Here is a 6,346-nt window from a genome sequence, read left to right as displayed (position 1 = left end):
ACGCGATGAAATCAGATAACACAAGGTTCGGCGACAACAGACAGCTGGGTAGAAGCATCGATAACTTTCCAGAAACATCGGATACATTCAGGCGCATCCCTCGCTGTGCGATTACAGTTGTTAAGCGGCGAAACGTGGTCGCCCGATAAAGATAAGTACACGTGTCAATACCCCCCTCTTAAAAAGCATCGACCCGATGCTACATACAAGCGAAATAAAAACACCCGTAGCAAAGAAAACAACAACAACAAAAAATAAGGAATTTCGTCAGCGTCCGTAAAAGGGTTTAAGGCGCACCACGTGGACCACTTCAGATCGTGCGCGGCGCCGCTGTGAATGCGAAATGCCGTCTGGCAGGACCTCATAGTCCAGCGCGCCAATACGTCGGATGACCTTGTAGGGTCCGAAATAGCGTCGGAGTAGTTTCTCACTGAGTCCTCGTCGGCGTATCGGTGTCCAAACCCAAACACGGTCGCCGGGTTGGTACTCAACAAAGCGTCGTCGGAGGTTGTAGTGTCGGCTGTCGGTCCTCTGTTGGTTCTTGATCCGTAGGCGGGCGAGCTGTCGGGCTTCTTCGGCGCGCTGGAGATAGCTAGCGACGTCAACATTCTCTTCGTCAGTGACGTGGGGCAGCATGGCGTCGAGCGTCGTCGTCGGGTTCCTGCCGTAAACCAGCTTAAACGGCGTGATCTGTGTTGTTTCTTGCACCGCCGTGTTGTAAGCGAATGTTACGTACGGCAGGACGGCATCCCACGTCTTGTGTTCGACGTCGACGTACATCGCTAGCATGTCGGCGAGGGTCTTATTCAGCCGCTCTGTAAGACCATTCGTCTGCGGGTGGTAGGCCGTGGTCCTCTTGTGCCTTGTCTGACTCTATTTCAGAATGGCTTGGGTGAGCTCCGCTGTAAAGGCCGTTCCTCTGTCGGTGATGAGGACTTCTGTGACGCCATGTCGAAGCAGGATGTTTTCGACAAAGAATTTCGCCACTTCGGCTGCGCTACCTTTCGGCAGTGCTTTAGTTTCAGCGAAGCGGGTGAGGTAGTCTGTCGCCACGACGATCCACTTATTTCCGGTTGTTGACGTCGGAAAGGGTCCCAGCAAGTCCATCCCGATCTGCTGGAATGGTCGGCAAGGAGGCTTGATTGGCTGTAGTAATCCGGCTGGCCTTGTCGGCGGTGTCTTGCGTCGTTGACTAGTCTCGGCATGTTCTGACATAACGGACGACGTCGGCGGTCAGGCGCGGCCAATAATACTTTTCTTGTATCCTCGATAGTGTCCGGGAAAAACCGAGGTGTCCAGCGGTCGGATCATCATGTAGGGCGTGCAATACTTCTGGACGAAGTCCTGACGGGACAACAAGAAGGTAGTTTGCGCGGACTGGTGAAAAGTTCTTCTTCACGAGTAGATTGTTTCGAAGCGTGAAGGAAGATAATCCGCGCCTAAATGCCCTGGGGACAACGTCGGTGTGCCCTTCCAAATATTCCACGAGGCCTTTTAGCTCCGGGTCTGCCCGTTGCTGTTCAGCGAAGTCTTCCGCGGTTATCATGCCAAGGAAGGCGTCGTCATCTTCGTCATCTTGCGGCGGCGGGTCAATGGGGGCGCGTGATAGACAATCGGCATCGGAGTGTTTTCGTCCGGACTTGTAGGTTACAGTGATGTCGTATTCTTGTAGTCTGAGGCTCCACCGCGCCAGTCGTCCTGAAGGATCCTTTATACTCGCTAGCCAACACAACGCGTGATGGTCACTGACGACTTTGAATGGCCTGCCATAAAGATAAGGGCGAAATTTAGCTGTAGCCCAAACGATGGCGAGGCATTCCTTTTCGGTCGCAGAATAGTTGCTTTCCGCTTTTGACAGCGACCGGCTAGCGTAAGAGATCACCTCTTGATATGTGCCCACAAAACAGGCTACACTTAAAGCACAACGATAGCGGTGAACACAGTCGGCGATCGTCGAAAATCTGATCAACGGGTCAAGCGCGTCGGCTTTTATAGAGCACTCGTCGAATGTTCCAGACTAATCGTTCGGACCCGCGTGCCTTCCACAAAGTTCTACACTATTGGCGTTACGCGATGAAATCAGATAACACAAGGTTCGGCGACAACAGACAGCCGGGTAGAAGCATCGATAACTTTCCAGAAACATCGGATACGTTCAGGCGCATCCCTCGCTGTGCGATTACAGTTGTTAAGCGGCGAAACGTGGTCGCCCGATAAAGATAAGTACACGTGTCAATATGGCAACCCACCCACAGATTACAACATACCGACTTCCACATTTTCCTCAAGACGCCTGTGGATGACTGATCCGGGAAAAGGAAAACCTCCGACGTACCACACGAGCGTGTAGGTCAGACCCACACACTCCGACGTACCACACGTCCGTGTGGGTCAGACCTCCCTGGTGAGTTAACACGCCGAGAGGAGGTTACGTTAAGGAGGCTATGTGTCGGGGTCGCGCTCACCCCGTCTGTGACCGCTCTCTGGCCGCAACAGTACCATGGTCCTTACTGCTCTTCGTGAACATTTTGACACACAGAAATCCAAAATGTGACAGTGACGCACCTATTATGAACGGGCCCAGGACTTCATCTAAGCTGTCTCCACCACATCCGGGCAACAGGCCTTCGGCCTGGCCGCCCACACGACCTTGAAGGTTTGATCCATGGACTACATCATCGTTCACTCCTCGATTTCTTGCAGGAGTCGAATTTGTTAGTGTATCATTAACATATCTTGTATTATGCCTAAGGGCATGCTTTCGAATTAAAAAGAAACTGTTCGAGCCTTTGAAAAATGTCGTTGGAAAAACAAGCGAATCGTTACTCGCCACGTCATGTATGCAGGCAGTAGCTTTAGCGGTCGTCACGGTATACATCCTACGGATCCAGATACGGGAGGGCTTGATTCTTACCCCCCCCCACTCCCATCCCCCTTGACGTGCTTGCCCCCTGGATGTTCCTCTAGGTCTGCTCCTGCGCCCAATGCATGTCGAGGGCGGAGAGAGCGGATATGTCACGTTTCAATGGGAACAAAAGAACGAAGGCGCAGCTGCAAAAACAAAGCGCACGTCGCTCGCTAAATGTCAGTCTTGCGCTTCGTTTGACTATGATTTATGTCCGCACTTGAGCGTCTTCCTCCGTGGCGCAATCGGCTAGCGCGTTTGGCTGTTAACCGAAAGGTTGGAGGTTCGACCCCTCCCGGGGGCGTCAGCACTCTTTTGTGGCAATGTCAATCTTTTCTGTTTCTTTTTTTCACGAGTACTCTTGATGTAGATGGTCGCACTGCTCACCAAAGATGTTTGACACAGTCGCCTTGCGAGCTGAAGTCGCGATTTCTTTTGCTCGGAACGGCGGCTCAAAGGTCGCCCAAGCTCAGTTGTACAACAATGCAGACTCTCACTCTTTGCGAGTTCGCGTTCTGCTCGCTTGCTGTATTCCGGTAAACAACAACAACGACAACAATATATATATATATATATATATATATATATATATATATATATATATATATATTGCTAACACGTTCATGCACCTACGACGCTCTGCGTTCACGGAATGCCAAGGCCGCGCCTCAACAATGTCTCTCATAAAACACGTCACACCATGGCGAGTACGCGGAGGCACCGACTGACGCCAGGTGCGCGAAAGTTTATACTGACGGCACAGCGATGACAAAAATGTTCACACAGCGAGCTGTATATTGTCCACTAACACGCGCTGTAAGATCTGTGGATAGTGATGTATAAGTTTACACGCTGTAATATACAGCAAGAATATTCATCTGGATCAATAGAAATATTCTAGGCATGCTTGCGTCTGTCTTATGTTACGCCACTTGTAATCCCTTTCTATGGATTGTATACAATCCAATATTCGGTTCGTATATTTTGACGCATTGTTCTAAATGCTTAGTACCAAAATTATTACAGTTAGGTATTTATTCCTTTATTTTTTGTAGAGCACCATCAGCGTATAGTGCTGTGCAAATGCGTTATTAGTTAAAGCCCGATGTGTAAATAGAGCAAAATGTCGTACAACAGGGTCTTACTCGGCCACAAAATCTCTCTTTCGACAGTTTCTTGGTGCTTTCTAAACGGCGGTCGGATTTCATAACCCTTAAAAATTTAACATTGGTGTTAAACCACCCACTTGCGTAATACCACATTTCCATCTAATCCTGAGGTAGTAACAAAAATCTGTATTCCTCTATGATAAAGAGAGAAAGAAAATAATAAATGGAAGGTAGTGACATTAACAAGAACTGAGGCCGGTTGGCTACCTTACGCTGGGTGATAGGAAAAAGGGAGTGAAAACCACAGTAAGAAGAGAAAGTCCGCTGTGAATATCGGTCACCCCGTGGCAATAGTTTTGCGTTCTATGTCACCGACGGTCACTCAATCCGGTAGCTTTCAAACATTGCAGCAGTGCCCTTGTGTCCTCTTGTAGCTTTGATATGCGAGGCCATGGTCGTAAGATCTTGTTCAAGTCGAATGGTTTTCTATCCAACTGATTTAGGGCTGTCCAGAGGTCTTTAATTTTCCAAAGCTGTGCATAAGAACAGCAGGTGTTTTATAGTCTCCTAGACACCGCTGGTATTGCACTCGGCGCTGTCAGCCGTTCTAATCAAACAGGTGTATGTATGCACTGGTGAATGCAACGCCTAGACGTAAGCTGCACAGCATTGTTTCCTCACTTCACGGAAGCCCAGGTAAAAGCCGCAGTTGCACAGGTGGGTCAAGATAATGCAGTCGATGCTGGGGCAATTCAGGGGTGTTCCACATATCCGATGTCATACGGTGCACCAGTTTGCGTAAGTGTTGGGCTGCGTCTGTCCTCGATAAAGCTACTTGTCCCTTCGTGGGCATTCCCAGCAGCTTCGTCGGCGAAGTCGTTGCCGGAGATACCGCAATGACCCGGCAGCCACTGAAACGCGACGTCTTGTCCATTCGCGATCACATGAGGGTGCGTTTCTCCTATCTTTAACACGACTTGTACACAGGACACACAGCGAAGAGCTCTAGTAGCAAATCACATCGCACCATTACGCCCTATAAACAAGTATATCACCACTTTTTTTTATTTTTTGGGTAGAAATCTTCTTTTTTACATTGCGAAAACACCGTACAGCTGAATTCATTTAAGATACGTCACATCTGTGCCACAACGTAATATTCCCTGAATGTGTTCTTTCTGAAATGTGACATTAATTACTGTACCACAGTAACAGTACAAACACAGGACAACTGTCTAGCACTAAAGCTGATATTGCACGGTTACGCGCTCATTCGGTACGTAGAAGTATATTTCCTTTTTTTTTCTCATTTTGCACGTATGCCAAAATCAGCAGGCATTATGTGCGTTTACGTATCTGCGAAGCTATTGTCACGTGGTGGTGACGTTAAGAACACAGCCAACACAGCAGCAATACTGTGATAGACAAAACTAACTTTTATTGGGCGAACCTGTGCCCACAAAACAGGCTACACTAAAGGCCCGTTTATAGTCCGACGTTATCGGCGCGCGGGCGAGCGTCGTTCGCGGTCAGTCACGCTACGTCGGTTGCGCTGCGCCAGCCGAGATGCCATCCCCTCTATACTTCAACGCGCGCGCCGTAGGCTGCTATCTTCGGAGCATGCGCAGAAGGTTCGCTAAGTCGCGCGCCGTCCGCAAAAGCCGTCTGCGGAGTTGTGTTGGCGCCTTTTTCTTCGCGCGCAATGCATTGTGGTGCGAGAGTTCCGCCGACTTCGACGTGCGAATGGCTCCGGAGCCAAATCGGCGCCGGGCCCGTCGGGGTGCGTTGGAAGCCGCCGGTTACGTTAGCTGCGCCGGTGCGCCCGACTATAGAGGTGTCGTTTTCGCCGACGTGACGTAGCGTGCGTTACGTCGGACTATAAACGGCCCTTAATCGTTTGGACCCGCATGCCTTCCACAAAGTTCTACAACCCTTACAAAAAATGTTGTTGGGAATCCATTGATTTTCCATCGATATCTTATTGTACCATCAACAGAAAAATTGTGGAAATTCCATTGGCATTTGATGGAGGATTTGTTGAGAGATTATGGAAAAGTGGCCACCGTGAATCCATTGTATTTCCATTGGAGTATTATGGTGGTGTATTTCTATGGGGTCTCCATGGTATTTTTATTGTGTTGTTTTTTCATGGGATCTTCATTGGATTTTGATTGTACTATTTTTCCACTGGGTTGCAATTGTATTGCGCAGCATCTTCATAATGTTGTCATTGCATTCAGTCCTCAATGCAATGACTTCATGTAAGATAATGCTTACTGAGGCTGAATATGAGGTGCAGCCAGCAGTAACAAATAAGAAGGCATATGAAAAG

The 6,346-nt window shown here is 49.0% G+C and overlaps 1 non-coding gene across 1 annotated transcript; it reads left to right on the top strand.

Annotated features, from left to right (window-relative positions):
* Positions 1–3,135: 3,135 nt before the first annotated feature.
* On the top strand, positions 3,136–3,209 carry TRNAN-GUU (transfer RNA asparagine (anticodon GUU)). The gene has a single exon. It is a non-coding gene; the product is annotated as a tRNA-Asn (tRNA).
* The last annotated feature ends 3,137 nt before the right edge of the window (positions 3,210–6,346 follow it).

This window comes from Dermacentor albipictus, unplaced genomic scaffold, assembly GCF_038994185.2.
Source record: "Dermacentor albipictus isolate Rhodes 1998 colony unplaced genomic scaffold, USDA_Dalb.pri_finalv2 scaffold_11, whole genome shotgun sequence".
In the NCBI taxonomy this organism is placed as follows: domain Eukaryota; kingdom Metazoa; phylum Arthropoda; class Arachnida; order Ixodida; family Ixodidae; genus Dermacentor; species Dermacentor albipictus.
The sequence above is the reverse complement of the archived record's forward strand: the minus strand, read 5'-3'. Positions and strand labels throughout refer to the sequence as shown.